General features: G+C 41.0%; 1 non-coding gene and 1 pseudogene across 1 annotated transcript; both read right to left on the bottom strand.

The window, feature by feature from the left end:
• Positions 1 to 1,952: 1,952 nt before the first annotated feature.
• LOC114490758 lies at positions 1,953 to 2,688 on the bottom strand (annotated as a pseudogene).
• Positions 2,689 to 2,943: 255 nt separating this feature from the next.
• LOC114491218 lies at positions 2,944 to 3,107 on the bottom strand. The gene has a single exon (XR_003684023.1). It is a non-coding gene; the product is annotated as a U1 spliceosomal RNA (small nuclear RNA).
• Positions 3,108 to 19,095: the final 15,988 nt, after the last annotated feature.

Here is a 19,095-nt window from a genome sequence, read left to right as displayed (position 1 = left end):
TGGGTAACAGCGTACACTCAGACCTCATATCCACAAGCTTGTGTTTTTCATCCCCATCAAATGACAGTTGTTCTTCCAGTGTCCCACGGAGATGAGATGCCATTGGAGGCCAGTGGGCAGACTGTCTGGTCCTGTGGGGATGGACAAGAAGACTCATGCAGGTTCTCTTCTTTAGGCGGAAGCCCAGTTCCATTTAAAAATCCAGCCGCTTAGACATGTACTCAATCCACATGCTCTGAGGGAACTTTGCTTGCTTCCCTCTCACTGTTTAAGTTTCCTCTTATTTTGGGGCCCCAAGGACCCTCATTTTTACTTTTAAGTGTGGCCTTGACTATGAATTTTATTGGTTATATTTGATCAATATAATGTTAATACATAATTTTGTGTTTGAAGTTTTCAATATCAGCTGAAGTTCTTGCATTGACTAAAACTCATTTGATTTTCTAACGCATCAATTTTCTTGTTACCGCTTTTGCTTCTGTATCTTTTTTTAAACATTATTATTTTATTTGCTTCTACTTAGGTCTTATTCTGTGCTCTAGAAGCTTTCTGCTTCTGTTTCATATAGATTTTCCCTTTCCATATCCTACTGGGAATGTCAAAGATACTTTAAAATGCTCTGTTAGTTTCCAAAGTAAATATTTTTTGGATGTGTGCACTACATTTTTGCCTTAAGTTAAAGTTTGTTCTTCTTTCATCTGCAATAAATTTTTCATAAATTCTGCATGGAGGTGTTTTTCGGGTTGCCCCTCTAAATCACCCTGTGTGATATATTACAGTGTACCCATGAAGCTACTTTGTGTGAACCACAGCAACAGGCTAGAGAACATTCTGGCTTCCAGTTGGGCTCAGCCGATAGGAGCACCTGCAAGAGGAGAATGCTTCTCCTGGAATATTTCTTTTCCTACCTTCATTGGTTCCAGCTTGTTGAGACTTGGTGTGCTACCTCTGAGGGAACCTCCCTCTCTAGCTACCCTCCGTATATTCCAAGAATTGTTCTCTGATCTCGCCCCTTCAAACCTGAAGTACAAATGGCTCCCAGTGGTTGCTAACCCTGGAGATATGCATCATCTTCCCTTAGCTTCTGTATGCTCTGCCCACCCCTTGGAAAAAAGAATTTCTTTATAAAATTATTTTCTTGTATTCATTTTTTGTTTCTTTGTTTTTTTTTTCCTTGAGTCCTGTTTAGTAAAAGTTTCACTTTGGATTTTATATATTACTATTTTTTCCTCCTTCTTTATTGCAGAGTCCTCTACCTAGACAGCCAAAGGGTTTGTGAAGCTTCCGTGGCCATAGTGTTAAAATGTGGTAGTCAATTTAGTCAATTCTGTTTGTCATATTTATATAGCTTGAATTTATTGCTTTTGTACTGTAGGGTTTTGTTAGAATCAAATGGAAAGTTCTCCTATATCATTGCCTCCCTCTCCAGTATTACTCCCTGCAACATTCAATAACAGTTGTGATACATATTTAGCCAGACAGGTTGCTTTGTATTTAGGAAAGAAATAGAATGCCACTTTCTGGCACATGTGATTGTGTGTGTATATGTATACACACCCACATATATGTAAGTATATGTGTGTGTGTACATATATGTTTATATACATGTACATATGCGCATATATGCATAGATGTCTTTAGAATATATATGTATTGCATATATATATCCTGAAACCGATTATCCGAAGAGGCACTTCATCTGGCTGAGGTTAACACAGAGGGGAAGACTCCGCACCAGAGCAGTGAGACCATAACAAGGGTTGCAGAGCGTTCTGCTTCAACTGGAGCCAAGTAGCTCTTATCAGGCCAGCCCTCTTGGAATTGATACAAACCATCAATAGGTTTTTTCCACAGATAGGATTTTTTATTTGTCACCACTAAATGTCTGAATTTTAAACAGACTCTTGGGCTGGGACCTCACTTCCATCAGCTCTTCAACTGTAGCACCTGTCTCATCTCACAGCCAGTGGCTTTCCCAGGCAGCTGCCTTCGCTACAAAGCTCCAGGAGTTTTCCCAGTTCAAAGGTGGGCCTTTTTAGCCTTTTAATTGTCTAACAAAGGCATCGTGGAGTGAACAAAGAGATTGGCAAGACTTTTCTATGCCTTTACCAATGCTCTTTGTAATCAATGTATTGACCACTTCTTTCATGTAATGTGTCTGCATTTCTTGGGTCACTATTTTCATGACCTTCTTCCAGATTTGGCAGACCTGTTGATGCTGAGAGTAGAAGAGGACTTCTGAACCTCATTGTGGAGCTTTCTTATAACATCAGCACAGACTAAACAAAGCAAATAACCATCCATGGTCTCGACATCAACATGAGCTTCAGTCATGGTCTTGCGTTTTTTGACCATGGAGCACATTTGTGATGGGGAAGATCCGTGCCGTGGACACTAGTCTGGCAGCTTTGGTTGTGAACATCTTCAGGAACTACCTTGAACTTTCTAAATGTAACTTCATCATTCTGTGGATCCACCAGGCTCATTTCAAACACACAGCCCTTGAGACCACAAGGTATGATTTTAGTTCCTTGAGTTCTTGGGACTAGTGTTTTCCCAATATTTCTTGTTAGCACACAGTGGTGCTTTCACATCATGACAATCTTTCTTAGAAAATGGACCAACTGCTTTCTCCTTGGCTCCCTTTTTACCGTCTTTTGTAAGGTGCTTGTTCTTGCGGACTGCCATGGTGCTGCTCAGGAAGCCAAAAGTCAAAACCCCTGAAGTCTTGATAAGACATAGGTAAAACAGATAGCTCATGGCACAGGAGTATGACAATAAAGCAGACAGAAATGAGAGGGAGGATGACACTGGGAAGAAGGGAAAGGAACTTGATGAGTTTCCTGTTTTTGAAATGTTTAACTTGAAGGCAGACCCCAGTCTGTCCATCTAGGGATAGCAAATCTAATGGAAAATGCACAATTTTTCTTTTTTTTTTTTGTTCAGAGGAGAGCACAAATGCAGTCCCCCACTACCACACATCATGCAGTCGAGTTTCCCACATTTGGGGAAATCGCAGGGGTCAGCACACACGGAGTGCAATGGATAAGCCTCGCCCTGGGAAAACCACCTTCGTGATCGTGATGTCTCCCCTGCCGGGTAAGTACCCACAGTTTGTCTTGCTTGAAGGACCAGAAGACAGAGGTCGGTAGTTAACTGCAACCATTGGAATATAAGAAGAACCAGAAAAGCAGAAAGCTAGCTAGAAGGGGCCCCAGATTCCATATGTAACAACTCAGCTAAGGCTGAAAGAGCTTTGTGATGCCGCCCATAACAAGGAGACAGAGGTTTGTACTTTGTGTCCAACCAAACTGCATGCCAGGGGGGAGTTGGCATTTCCTTATTGAACTTACTGCCCAGGGCAAAGTGTGTCTGTCTAGGGAGTTTCCTTCCCTTCTGTTCTTTTTCTTTTTTGTCTCTCCCCATGGCCCCTCAAGCCATGCCTACGACTTGAGACACTTTCTTGAACCTCCATTCATCTTTCTACAACCCAGACTGAATCTCTTACCCCTTTCCGTGTGTTGTCATTTAGTCATGCCTGGCAAGGAACAAAAATGCACTGGAAGTAACTCAGCAACAGCAAAGATGAGCACTGTTCAACGTGTAGAAACTCAAGACAGGAAAAAGAGGTGGACTTCATACAGACCAGACTGGGCATAGTATCAGAAAGTCATCAGATGTAGAAACATGGATTATTTCTCTTTTGAAGACTACACGATCTTTGCCATTACTTATCTCTGCATGTGGTCCAATATTAAAGCCTTAGACAGAGACCTCTGCCTTGGCATCTTCTTCGCTACTCGGCCCCCTCTCTGAAGTGATCATTCTCTATGTCCAATTTCCAGGAAAAATCAAAAACAAGAAAGCCAGCTTTGAGTTACGGTACTGACAACTGGTCCCATAAGCAGGGCTGGTGAAGTATATGTGTGGCAGCGTTAAGTGGGAATGAGTAAGTGGTTACCTGACCCCCACAGAAAGCCTCTGGGGTGACGATTTTCTAAGAAGAAGGCAGGCAAATTGTTAAATATGCTGTAGCCCCTGGAATCAGTAATAGGTGATATCTTGGTACAGCACATAATAACAATAGACAACTATTTTTATGGTGGGGATACTGCTGGGATATTTGTTAAATCGAAGTATTCCTTTTGCTAGCCTCAGAAAGAGTTGTCAAGATCATAGTAATGGTCATTTTGGTTGTCAAGGACCTTAAGTCATATGTTTCTTCATCTTCAAAATTCAAATAGCATAACTGGATGTATTATCTTATTTGCTAATGATGGTAATGGACCAATAGTGGTGGGTATTATAAGCAAATATATTGTCTCTTTTGATTAGTTCCATCTGGGACCCCTGAATAGTCTTTAAATCATAATATATATATATATATATATATATATATATATACACACACACACTTGTATTCATCGAAAGGGGGAGGTGTCAACATCCAGTAAAAGACCTCAGGGAACACAGGACGTACAGGAAACTGTCAGCAGTGACTAGCTTTGGGGGTAAGAGTTATGAGTCATTTTCTTTCACCTGAAACTATGTTCAAGATATCCTATAGTTAATTATATTGGTTTGCTAATAAAAAAAGTTAACTATCAAATTCTAAGTGCACAGGGGAAATATTTTTGGAAATGAGGAGAACTGCGGATAGAAATAGTGATTAAAGTTATGTAAGAACCTAAGCACAGCTGAGAAAGGCGCAGAAGTAAAAAACCAGGCCAAAATAGAGAAAAGAGAGTGCTGAAAATTAGTAAATAAATTTAGAGTTACAGTAAAGAAGAAAAAGAAATAAAGGTCAACGTGACAGACGATAAAGGACAGCTAGAGTCAGCCTGGGACATTCACCTTTAAATGTATGCGGTCGAGCTGCAAATAACATCTGCTCTTGCTACAAAGAAGCACGGGGAACTTTCAGTTAAAAATGCAGAAAACGCAATGGCGTGGCTGGGGATGGGAGGTGAGGAAGAGAGTGAAGATTCATGATGAGAATAAGAAAATGGGAGGAAATAAACATAATTCAAATTTGATTGCTTCACTTGATCATTCAAACGTTTATTTTTTCTCTGCCAAAAGTCTAGCAGCAGGAAGTCGGGGAAGCAGCATAACAGCAGAGCAGTGATTTCTAAATGCTGGCCTGGACGCAAGGGAGGCTGCCACTGATGAAGAGTTTATTAGTTAGTTTAGTAAAGGACGGGGAATATGAACAATGCCGTGAGCTTTAGATTAAGGTAACTTTATTCAATTTAGATGAGATTATGTCCTTAATAGATTTTATGGTTAAAATGGTCTCTCTCTTATGAAATGACATAGGTAGTAAATGATGGCTTTTCATAGATTTTTTGCAAAAAGAAGATCTGGGAATGCTGTATTCCCCACAAATTTTAAGAATCTTTTAGGTTCAAGAATTAGAGAACTACAGCTTTAAACCATCATCATCGTACGTTTCCGTTAAGAGACAACAGCAGCTGAGCACAGTGATAGATACACGTTCATAAGTGGGAACAATGCCAGGCGTTATACGGCGTGTGGCACAGGTTGGGCTGGCAGCCTCTGCGAAGGTCTCAAGGTGGAGGTGAGCCCACTCGGTGATTTACACCGATGGCAAGACTTTAAGTGCTGATGGCAGAGAACCGGGAACCCGGGAAGAAGACAAATGAGAAGATTGAGTTCATAGTTCACATGACACTCAAAAGTCTATAAACTGAGTAGAAGTACATAATGGGCATGGTAAAAACACACAAACAAATGAACAAACAAACAACCCAAGTTCAAGTAGGCAGGATTGATTCAGTTTGAGAAAAATAGTATACCTCACGATTCAGTTAAGTAATGAAAGTTGTTTGTTGGTTTTGAAGCAAGGTGAGTCACCATTTGAAATTGTTAACGTTTTTCTCTGTGTGTTTGGTGTTCTGCTATTTTAACTATATATCTAGTTTTGCATTTCTTATTATTTATTCAGTTCAAGACATGCTGATCTTCCTCAACCTATGGCTTTATGTCTTGAATCAATTCTGGAAAAGTCTCAGCCACTCAAATATTTTCTTTCCACATTTTCTCCATATCTTCAATACACAACTCCTAAGAAACGTGTATAGAACACCTTGTTCTGTGTCTCATGTCTCTGAATAGAGCGTCTTTCCTGGCAGAGAGGCGCAAATCAGTGCTCACCTGGGTCTCAAGCTTTGAGAAGACATTGCCTCTCAAGCAGTCTCGTCTTGACAATACTCAGCCCAAACCTGAAGCCCGATGTCCCTCCTGGGTGTGCTCTGTCTGTCAGACTGGTGCCACCAACTTCCATGTTTTCCCTGGCTCCCAGTATTGCTGTCCCACGGACCACTGACTTGGTATACATCCGAGAGCGCGAGGTGGTACGGCACGCCGTGAAGTAGGAGAGGAGCGCTCACTGAGAGGTGTGAGGGCGCAGGGTCCTGAGCCTCTGCAGGCCCTGGTTTGCTCGGGGGATTGCGTGCTCAGTGCTCTTACCTGTGACATTCGTCTCCTTCTTCTCCAGATGTCACAGGGCTGCACTCCTTGCTTCTTTCAAGTCTTTGCTCAAAGGTTATTCGATGAGATCTGTCATGAACCCTCTATTTTTTTATTTAACTTTTTAAAATTTTATTTTCAGTTACATTTTGTATTCAATATTATTTTGTACTGGTTTCCGGTGTACAGAATAGTGGTTACACACTCATATACTTTACAAAGTGGTCCCCCTGGTGGTTCCAGGACCCAGATGGCACCGTACATAGTTATTGACTATATTTCCTGTGCTTTACGTACTCCCCCACGACTATTTTGTAACTACCAATCTGTACTCCTCAATCCCTTTACCTTTTTCACCCACCCCCCCAAGCTCTCTCCCCTCTGGCAACCATCAGTGTGTTCTCTGTATCTATGAGTCTGTTTCTATTTTGTTCATTCATCTATTTTTCATGAACACCCTATTTGAAATGGTAACAAGTTGTTATGTCAATTACTTGGTTTGCAGAGAGTTTAAATTTGAATCTCAGAACCGCATGAAGTACAGCGCTGAGGTTACGGGGCGTTTGGATGGACTTCCTCCTCCACTCTTGCTGGGCAAGCTCCCTGCCATCTCCCTGTAATGGTGATGGGATTCTCTCCCATCTCTCCTTTTACTAAGGACGTGCCCTGTGAGGGAGGGTGGGGTCTCAGCTTTATTTGGAATCTGTTTGTTAACTCTCTGGCTCGACTGGACCCTTTGCCTTGTTTTTAGCTCTGGCTAAAGCTCAAATTCTTTTGTATGACTTATTGAGCTCCCAAAGACGCCTGCAACATCAGCTCACCGAGTATCACTCCAGTTTGCAGTCAGCTCTTCATTTTAGGTTTTTGAGGATTTTCCAACACATTCCTTAGATCTCAACTATTTATTCATAAGAATATTCACTATTCACGTTTCTAGGTATCTTGTGTGTATATATATGTTTGTGTGTAAATATACACACACACAAATTATATATGTGCATATATAATTTATACAAACTACCATAATGCTGGAAATAAAAAATTACTGTTTTAAAAATATTAATTGACATGGTACAAGGCAAGATTAGAAATGTGCAAACTCAGTAATGTACCAGTTAGAAGGCTAGTGCAATATACTTTTTTAAAAAGACTTTTTAAGAACAGTTTTAGATTTACATATACCACACTAGAATGGTACTTTTTAAACCAAGGATAAACATGCATTAACACATATCATCACTCCAAATTCATAGCTTATCTTAGTGTTCTCTCCTGGTTTTCTATATACAATGGCCTCAGATAAGTGTATAATGGCATGCATCCATCATTATGATATCATCCAAAATATTTTCAGTGCCTAAAAAATCTTATGTGCTCTGTCAATTCATCTCCCCCAGCCCTGAGCAACCCTGCCAACCATTGATCTTTTTATTGCTTCTGTGATTTTGTCTTTCCCATAATGTCATATAGTTGAAATTATAGGTGAGTATGAGGCTTCTTTCACTTAGTAACATGCATTTTAAGGCATCTCCCTGTCTTTATACAGCTCACTTCTTCCTAGTGCTGAACAATATCCCATTGTCTAGATGTACCAGTTTATTTATCCATTTACCTACCAAAGGACATTTTTGTTGCTTCCAATTTTTAGCAATTGTGACTAAAGTTGCTATGAATATCTGTGAACAGGATTTTATGTCGACTGAAGCTTTCAACTTTTTTGGAACAACTCTAAATACAAAGGCGTTTAATTGCTGAATCATATGATAAGAGTGTGTTTGATTTTGTAAGAAACTGCCAAACTGTCTTCCAAAGTTGCTGTATCATTGTGCATTTTCACCAGCAATGAATAAACGTTTCTGATGTTCCACACTCACACTGGCATTTGGAGTTATCAGCGTTCTGGATTTTGGCCATTCTAATAGCTATACAGTGGTTACAATAAACTTTTGACCTAATGATTTTATACACTTAGTCATAAATTAGAGATTTTTAAATTAAAAAATATTTGATTGTTGTTCAGTTACAGTTGTCTGCATTTACCTCCCACCACTCCCCCCAACCCCAGCCAAACCCACCTCTCTCCCCTGATCCCACCCCGCCTTGGTTTTGTCCATGTGTCCTTTAGAGTTGTTCCTGAAAACCCTTCCCCACATTGTTCCCTCCCACCCCCCCTCTGGTTACTGTCAGATTGTTCTTGATTTCAGTGTCTCTAGTTATATTTTGCTTGCTTTTTCCTTTTGTTGATTATGTTCCAGTTCAAGGTGAGATCATGTGGTATTGGAATGTTGTATAGACACCAAGTGAGCATAAGAGAAAGTTATAAAGGAAACACTTTGTCTTTGTTGGAAAGTGAAGCTGCAGCAGGAGAAAATGTGGCAGGGGGGCGTTGAGATAAGCAGTTGCATAGGAAGTATTTTTCTATTACCTGACAAAGCGAACGGACAACTGTGACTTTTACAGAAGAGGGAGAAGGGAAGATGTCTTAATCAAATTTAAAACACCAAGACCTGATTTGTATCTCCTGTTAAGACTTACTTGGAAAGGATCTTTCTACTTCTTGACACATTACATAACAATTATAGGAAAATCTAACAATTTATGGTATAAAGAAGACATGAATGTATCCCAGAGAAATGCCAGTGCCAGCCACAGCTGTAGCCAAAGGGAAAATGAGGCACTGCCAACAGTTCAGTAGGTGACAGGTCCCTGAGCAATGATAAACTTAAGAGGAACTTCATATTTGTACAAATACAATATCATGTTCATGTTTAGAGTTCTATTAATCATTCCATTTACTAGATTGATGCAGACACTGGCCCGCAGTGTCCGCGTCATTATGGATGAAATGAGACAGTCACATGGACTTCCAAGTCTGGTGGAGGAAAGGGGACAGCATGGGTCTCTCTCAAGGGGAGCAAAAACCCCAGCCTCCGCCATGACAGGCCTTTATTGGGTTTCTCCGCCCATTATAAGACGGTCCTCATTTACTATGCACAGGATCGCTTTAAGTGGTTACCTTTTACAGAAAACAAAGGAGCCAATGCTGCTAATCACATCACAGAAGAGGGATATTTGCAAATGAAAAGGCAAAAGTAGTTGGACTGGTTACACTCATCCTTGGAAGGTTTAGCATGGATTTTAGGAAGTTGCTTTGCAGTAAATGTTGTCAAGTTCAGGGTGAGGGAGTTTTAGCAAAAAGCAAGACTCATAGCGGCCTAGGCACATTGCAGGCCTGATTCCCCATGGGAGAACCTATCCGTGGGCATGGGTCCCATGCATCTCCGAGTGGGAGCTAGGCCCACGCCATGCAGGATGGTCTACTATACTAGGTGATTTTAGGCTTTCAGTCACCAAAGCGTAAGAGATTACTCAGTGAAATCTGTTTCCAAAGTACTGAATGCTTGAAACAATTATGAATCTGGATTATGTGATAGATGTCTGAGGAAAAATGTTATAGTTCCATCATGAAACTGTGAAATGGAATCAGTTTTGTCATTCTAAAATGTGCTCCCCTAGGCTCACCTATTTGAAAATGCAAGCTGCTTTCATGAGAACAATAAATAAGTAAACACCCTCATGGCATGTGACTCAGAAACAACTTCCTTTTGCACAAAGGAAACATTAAGAGTCAAGAGGGCAACTGGGATTTTCCTTTCGACTTTAGTGCTACATGGTTTGATCAACAAGGATTTTAAATTGTCAGCATATGGCATGTGAATAAGTTACTGAAATCCATCCAATAACCATCCATTAGGTAACACAGCGCATGTTGGAAGGGAGTCTTCCCGTTCAAGCTCTGTGTTCCGGCAGATGGATATCTGCATCAGGCACACCCGACTGGTTGCTGGAATCAACTCGCCAATCAAGTAGCGGGTGTGTCACAATGTGGCAGCATCAAAAATTACAGCCGTCACCACTGGACGGGAGGTCTGACATCTCTCTTTCCTTTGCACAGCCTTTGGGTTGCCAGCAATTTTCTCCCCCATTTCCGATTTCTGTTATAAGTACTGCCCACGTGTAATTTGGAACTTCAGCTTTCAATGAAGGAACTTAAAGCAAAAGGAAGCTCCCTTGAAAAGAACCAGAAATTCGGCACCAGGCACACACACATACCCACAAACACCTGTTTGAAGGTGTTATAGAGCTTCTCAGAAGCCAGGACGTGGCCCGAGATCTTCAGAGATGAAAAGCTCATTGGCGTGAGTCCACCATTTATCTGCACACTGTGATGGTTTGGGGGCAGGTGCCAATTTCTGAGCGTGGCAGAATGAGAGTCTGAGGGCAAATGCTAAGGGGCAGCAAGGCCAGCAGAGCTTTCAGCAATCTCTCAGGGTTTAGGACCCAAAATAGAAGTACAGACCTCTGAGTCAGCCAGAACCTGACGGCCCGGGATTCTGAAGATGAATGAGGCACAGGGATGAGTCCTGGAAGTGGTAAAAGGAAGTGGGCCATTGCCCCTTCAGGCATTTACTGGTGTGTAAGTTACACAGGCCAAGAGTCAGGACGCTAAGCAGAAAGTAAAAATCAAGCAAAGATTTTAGTAGTCAACTGCTTTTGTTGGGGGAAACAAAAATTAAAGTAAGGAATATTCCAAATGGAGAGGCCTTGGTAAAAGAGTCCAGACTGTTAGCAGGGAACCTGTGCTGGGAGAGGTGCTGGCCCGAAAGTCTAGAAGATCAAGTTCAAACCTTCCACTGGTCAAAACACAGCCTCAAGTCACCCGGATGGACACAACCTGCCAGCACTCCTGCTGTCTGCTGGAAAATGAGAGGTGTGGTCCCTGGATGTAGATATCATCCAAAACCTCTCAAATTCTTCTTGCAGAAGGACTAGCTTGTTGGGAACCGCCCTGACTGGTATCAGAAGCTGAAACCCCTGCCTAGGCTAAGGCTAAGGGAACGCCCTTGGAACCGTAAGCCAGCAAGGAGACAAGGGCTTGTCTCCCTGGCAGGAATGCTGCTTCTGCTGCTTTATTCATAACTGAACCCCAAAAAGCTTGGTCAGTTAGCCAAAGACGGGTAAGATTCCCCAAGGGGGGAACGACCTAAGCCAGGCACGATCACCTTGGGAGGCCCCCCAAAAGAAGGACTTGGGGGGCTGCAGCAAAAGAGGGTGACGGACCCTCGCTCCTCAGCTTTGACATAGCCTGAGTTCTCTTCGTCTGGGAGAAAATCTCCTTATTGCCTTAGTTCCCGTGCTAAGCCTGAAACAATGACAGGGTAGTGTAGCTCTGTGCTGAAAAGAGCGGATTCCCCGGGTGATCAGACCTAAGAAAGAACATATAAATTACTGTGAAACCTGCTTTGTTTAGAATGCTCTCAGTTGAATGAGAAGGATCCAAGGAGGAAGTTTGTTCCTCAAAGTCTTACAGCTCTTTGACCCCGACTCAATAGACCAGCAGAATTCCTTGTTTTCTATAGTTCCTTACTTCCCCCTGATAAGTACTGTACTTTACCTGAATTATTATGCAAAATGAGCCCAATAAAAGCAGGTATGGATGGTAAATCGGGGCCCTCCCCACCAGGGGGGGGTGGCCATTTCGTCCCTACTTCCCCACAGAAACTAGTTTGTCTCTGTGCATGTTTGTTTGTTTCTCGCGTGTTTTTCGGCGAGCCTTCCACAGCGTTCCGTGGTCACTGCTGGCCGGTGACCCACGTGCAACACTAGCTTTCATAAAAAAATCACGAGGTGTACCAAGAAACATGCCCCATAGAAAAAGGCAGATGATAGAATTCACCCTATGGTTGAAGCAGGCTGCTGCAATAGAAAGCTAAGACGTTACATTTCTGGTAATTAATATGTTCAAGATAATAGAGGGTGAGATGAGCAATTTAAGCAGAGATCTGAAGTCTATAAAAGGAAATTGTAGAACTAAACATATAATTGAATATAAAAACTCGATGGATGTGTTGAATAGCAGACTGACCCATCTGGGTGGGGGGAGGGGGCAGATACTCGTCAAGAAAGATAAGAAAGACTAAAGCTCAGAAAGGAAAAGAACGGGAAACACAGAAAGATCCTAAAGGACACATGGACACATGTAAATGTTCTTGTGTGTGATTTTTAGAACAGAAGGAGAATGAATGATGGGAGCAGAAGCAGTATTCGAAGATGAAATGACTGAGAATGTGTCAAAAGTAATGACAGTCGTCGAGCCAGAGAGTCACGAAGAGCTGTGAACCCAGACATGGAAGACCTGGAACAAGAAACAAGCAAAGCATCATGCCACGGCTTCAGAGTATAACTATTTCAACAAGGATAAGGGAAGAAATATAAAGAACAGAGAAGCCTGGGGGGAAAGAAGATATTAACTTTTCTAAGATCAACAATAAAACGAATGGCTGACTTCTCAAGAAGAATCAATGCAAGTCAGGCAATGGAATGACATCTTTCAAATATTGAAAGTAACTGCCACCCTGGCTGGTGTGGCTCAGTGGGTTGAGTGCCAGCCAACAAAACAAAGGATCGCCAGTTCGATTCCCAGTGAGGGCACATGTCTGGGTTGCAGGCCAGGTCCCCAGTTGCTGGGTGTATGAGAGGCAACCACATATTGATATTTCCCTTCTTCTCTTTCTCCCTCCCTTCCTCTCTCTCTAAAAATAAATAAATAAAATCTTAGAAAAAGAGAAAGTATCTGCCAACCTAAAATTCTTTATTTGGAGAAAAATTTCTTTAAAGGTAGAAGTGAAACAAAAATATTTGTGGGCAAAGATTCCAAGCATTTTCCCTGGGAGGCCAGCACTACCAGTAATACAAAAGGGAATTATTCAAGCACGGAGGGTGCGGGGTGGGGGGGGAAATGATTCCAGGTAGAAACAGGGAAATTCAGAAAGGAGCGAAGAGCAGCAAAATGGTAACTATGTGAGTAAATCCAAGTGACTCCTCACTGTACAAAGCACAACAATACTGATTTCCTTAGGAGTTGAAAATGATTTCTAAAACTTTATATAATAAATCCTTTTAGAAGCACATCTTTCCTCTCCATTGTCTATCTAATTTTCCTTTTCCCTTGGGCTACTAAAAATCTTCTACCTCTAATAGATAAACAACGAGCCATCATTTAGGCTTGTTTTATTTGATGGTTTTTGCTAACATGTGTGATGACGACAGCATCCCAGCCCTTCTCCTGGCCCCCCGAGTGCTTTCTTTGTTGATTTGGATTCAGGAGCGGCTGCTGCTCTGCACAGCAGAGCTTTGTCTAGTTCGGGTGGCTAGATTACACTTCCCTTCTTTGTCTTGCTGTCTTTGTTTTTGTGTTTATGTAACTTCTCCATCCATATACCCCCATTGTCTAGGAGAGCTCCCAAGTCTCCTTGTCTCCTGCCTTTGTGTAGCCACAGTTTTTTGAAATGACTCCGTATCTCAAGATGAAATGTGCTAACACCTGTATCATTATGTACCCAAGTGCTTGCCGGCTTTGAATGACAAGTTTAAAATATACTTTTCACGTAGGAGAGAAGATGCTTTGTTGCATTTGTGACTAGAACAACCACTGGATCCCTGAGCTAGACACGCTCTGAAAGGAAGTCAAGGTCTTAGTGATTTACTGATTTTAAATATAAACACCTTCTTTTCAGCCATAGCTGCCACCCTAGTTCAAAGGTGTGGACAAGCTTAGTCAAGGATTATACAGTCTGCCTAGAACATGCTATTTCATTGCACAACCAAATGACCTACTGCCATTTTTAATGGACATTCTTTAAATGTTTGTTTAATGTTTATTCAGTAGAGATAAGAAGTAGCCTAACTTTTATATTAATAAACTGCCTACCTGTTGATTTATGTTTAAACTCTGTAATTTATTTTGTAATTTATGTACTACACATTATATAGTATTTTATTTTATTTGGAATTATTTTTAGTTTACAATCTTTCTGTTACTCATAGCTTATAGAGTGTTAGTCACTCTTAATCACTAAGGATAGAGGTAATGCATAATTACAGTCTTGTTCAAAATGCATTTAAAAGTCTTTTTTCATTTGCTTTCATGATAGAAAAAAAATGTTCCCTAAATCTCTGTCTTACTATTCTTTCTGTTATCTTTTCTTTCTTTTCTGAAATTGAGATATAATTGACACGGAACACTGTGGAAGTGTCATGTGAACAACATGCTGATTTGACCCATTCATGCATTGTGGTGCGATCATCATCGTCATCGCATTAGCTAGCACTCCCATCGGGGCACACCGTCATTTCTCTTTTGCCGTGAAAACAATTAAGATCTAGTCTCTTAGCAACTTTGAGGTTTATAATACAGTATTGTTGACTCTCACTATGCTGGGCATCCATCTATAGGACTTATCTACCAGTGGTGGTTTTCTTTTGGAAGTCCCTGAACCAGTTGTCTTTCTAGAAAGCACATTCAGTATCAAAACAGAGAACAAACCCTTCAGCTTGGTCCTGGCCATTTCACTGTGCACGCACGATTTTGATTCAAAATTTCTTCTGACAATAAGTACTCCGTGTTGGCAGGCTCTCAGTTGGCTGGTTTCTAGAGGGTGGGCTTGCCAGCATTTGCAATGTGTGCCCAGCAAACTTGCTGTGTGAACTGCAGAACCCGCTGGTGGTGACAGTGAGGAGTGTTTTGAAGCAAGTGTCCACTAGAGGGCACTGTCTACTTCAGTGGGCAAATAACCAAAGTACATTCTGGAATTATGTAAGGAATTCCACCAGACAAGCCCCTTAAATTGGCAATGCCTGATTTACTGCAGTGGAACTTGAGCACTCTTTGTTGTGGCCTCAGATAGCTTCCTGCCTCGTGGCTCAATTGTGTTTTTCAGTCTAACTCTACCAATACCAGTGGAATTCCCCACCCCTCCTCCTCAACACCCTCTTCTCTAAGCCTTGTTTTTGTACTCCCGGACACTTCTGCCATTTAGTATATCTTTTGTATTTTAAAATGGATGATGAGAGTGTATCAGATCATCCCACCACGGGAAAACGACCTAGCTGAGATTGTCTTTCCAGCACTCACTCATGCTTCTGCTGTTGTTTCAGTGTGGTAGCGTTGCTTCAGAACAAGCAAAAATCAACATGCCTTAGAGTTAAATTTCATATGCAACGATCCCAAAGCAAGTTGAAAAGGTTACATCTGTGTAGCGTTGTACAGTGTGTAAGGGGCATTTTCATTGTGGAAACTATCTGGCCCCGTGGAGAGTGGCGGCAAGGGAAGAAGGATTAGAGGGCTGTGACCATGGCGTTGGTTGGCTTTCTTCTCAGGTATCTGAACTACAGTAGCATACTTTGATGAACAAAGATGAGTGTATGTATTCCCTCATTTGGTTTATGCAGGAAAGTGGTGTTCTTCCTAGGGATGGATATACGCTAACTCCGTGTGTGTGTGTGTGTGTGAGTGTGGATGAGTGTGACAGAATCACCTCAGCTTTATTAAGGCTCCGTTTTGTCCCCTTTCTGTGGTGGGTAAAGGTTTTGGCTGTCCAAGCAATAACTGAACACAAGTTAGATCATGCCCATAATGAATTCTTTCTGGTTCCCAAATTGTATCATTGACATGGATGGCAGCAGAACAAGATAAGGAGAAATAAGTTTCAGTTCACTTTCAATGCATTTAACATATTTAAAAATATTTGTCCCATTAGATCTGTTTTTGAACATGTAAAAGGCTATTTTTGAAAGATTAAAGATGTTTCAGGTTCACAACCTGTCATTTGAGATTAAAATGTTTCAATATGTTTATTTTATGGAGAAACACTGCTTTAAGAAATACAACCCAGTTCATAGGATGATCTATTATTGAATCTTAAAATCCACAAAAAACCAAAATATTTTCATCATTCCCAAGTTGTTGCAAATCTAATATTTATTAGGTGTACAAAATTAAGATAAAAACATCCTGAGAATTAAATAATCAAGATACTAAATTTTGCCAAAAATGTTAAAAGTAAATAATAAATTATTCAAATGTACAAACACAATGAAAGGGGGTGTGAATAATGGGAAAACTCCTTTTTGGCAAGAAGGTTTTGGGTAAAGTAGCTTAGGAAAGATTATTTATTTCTGTGACCATAACCTTAATGTTTCTAAATCTATCATGTAATTTACTCATATATATATATTGTGTGTGTTGCACATAACTTTTTAAGAACATATTTACCCTTTAATATGTTTCTAAGTATTTGTTATAATGTCTGTATATGTTTACGTATGTGTATATAGTGTATCTACACACATGTACGTGTATCAGTTGTCTGTTGTCACTACAGTATTGCTTAACAAACAGTCAGGATACCTTAAAGCAGTGATTTTCAACCTGTGTGCCACAAGAAATTTTAAGACATGCAATTCCTGACTGTTTAGTCAGGGGAATTGACCTCTTTTCCCTTAGATTGTCAAATAAAAAAAATGACAGCAGCTAACACAACAATAGCCATCTGGTGTGAATGAATCAAAATTATACCGGTTTTTTTCTCAGATGGGCATAACATACATATATTTTGGTGTGCCGTAGAATTTTAGTAATGAGTTTACGTGTGCCATGAGATGAAAAAGGGCGAACATCTCTGCCTTAGAGGCGCAAAGTGATGCACACTTATTTATCTCACGTGCAGACTATCTCGGCTGGGTTTTCCCACGCACCTGTAGTCAGCTGGAGTGATGAGGCGGCTCGCTGCTCAAAGAGGGCTCCCTCGCACGTTCAGGACGCTCTGCCGTTGGCTGACCGAAGACGGCCTCCGCCGGAATGACTCAGCTCGAATGACTGGTCCATGTGTTTCTCAACCCCCAGCAGGCTAGCCTGGCGGTGCTCACAGCTGGTAGAAGTGCGAGAGCAACAATGGCAGACACTTGAATGCTTTTTTTTTTTTTTGGATTCGTGAATGCGCCGTAACTGCTAACATTTCACCAAGGAAAGCGAGTCATAAAGCCGAACTCAAAATCAAAGGGTAAGAAAACATATTTCACTTTTATTTTGAGGGAGGACAGGTAAAGTCATACGGCAGAGTGTGAATGATGGAGGAGGTGAAGACTTAGAGATATGAATACAGTCAATCTACTGAAACTTTTATATTTCAATTTTTAAATGATTTACCTTTATAGGATTAGGAGTTTGTATGGTCTAGTGCTCAGACAATTGCTGTCTAATTAAAAAAAAAAGATTAGGAAGTTTTCCCTGACAGTAAGTGAAGTTAACAGTTTTGCTTTGACAGATAGGTTAATATTAATTTTTTATTTAATTATAAATAAAATTCAATCAGTGAAGGAGGAATTGAGTATGTCTTAAAAGGATGTGAAAGTAAGTGGTGAAACGCAAAGCGGAAAATACTGAGCGTGATGTGACCGATGATTCTGTAATTCTGTGACGATGCTGTTCCCTCTCTGCTTGTAATGTGCCTTGTACCTTCCTTCCTCCTTCATGTTCAGACACCACAGAAACACTTAACAACACTTAAGCTGCATTAGGCCAAGGAAAACAAATGAATGAGCTAAAACAAATGGGTTTCACTCCCAAATACAAAGCATGAGACTGGAGAAAGCATTCAAGACTTTGGACACCAGTCCTGACAGTCTGCCATCTGAAGGGCGTTTGCTTGGGGATTTTAGGCTCCCATAAGACACCCCAGAGTAGGAAGGAAAGAAAAGTGGAGATCCACGCTGTACAACCTAGATTTCAAATCATGACGTTGCAGAGGTGAAGTGCAATGGAGTGAAATTGCTATTAAACTAGAGATACAAGGCTTAGTTTCCTGGAACAAAGAAGCTCGAGTCTCACTCTTCTACTCCTTGTTGTTTCTAAGTCTTTGCAGGCTTGGGAGGCAATGCTAGAATTGCCACACACACACCCTCCGCCCACCCCCAACCCCGTTCCATAAATCCAGTCTGCATTAGTAATACTTTTGGAAACCTCATGTGCTGAAGTTGCTCCCTCTGGAAAAGCATGAGTTTCTCTTTAATGACAGTTCAAGGAAGCAATAGGGTAAGTAGAAAAGAGGACTGACAGATGAAATGTTCCAAATGTGTCTGGGGTGTAGCTTCATTTTTGAGAATGGTGTTCTCTCGGAAAAGCAAAATACACTATTATTAAAAACAATGAAGAAAACTCATAAATCTATAATGAATTATAAATATGTAGAATATTTGAAAAGCTCTATCTCGACTGCTAGAATATTTTGTACTCAACTCGTAACCATGAGAAACAGTTTCTAATTAACGGGTCTGAATCATTTGTGCTTGGCTTTGTTCTTAGGATCACGCAGTTATTTTAGGAGAGAGAGAAAGTTCAAGGGACCGACAGATAATGGAGGTGACACGAATCTGAATTTGTCTGCGCATGCTTTTCAAGTCCCCGTCTCCGCAATTTAAAAGCTGCCTCCAGCTGCTGGTTGGGAAATTTGTTCCACTATCAGTGGTCCTTAATATTTTTGAGATGAAGATCCCCTGAGAGACTAATCTGAACTCTCCTCCCAAGGAAAATTCAGAGATTTTTAGATCCATTTGTAAGAAGTAACTAGTGATTTTTAGTTTTATTGAAAAGTAGTATAGTCCTGTTGAGTTTAAAGATATAAAAGCCGTATATAAGCCCTGGCTGGTGTAGCTCAGTGGACTGAGCGTGGGCTGCGAACCAAAGTGTCGCAGGTTTGATTCCCA

Source organism: Phyllostomus discolor, chromosome 2 (genome assembly GCF_004126475.2).
Source record: "Phyllostomus discolor isolate MPI-MPIP mPhyDis1 chromosome 2, mPhyDis1.pri.v3, whole genome shotgun sequence".
Classification (NCBI taxonomy): Eukaryota; Metazoa; Chordata; class Mammalia; order Chiroptera; family Phyllostomidae; genus Phyllostomus; species Phyllostomus discolor.
This window is presented reverse-complemented; position numbering and strand designations above follow the sequence as displayed.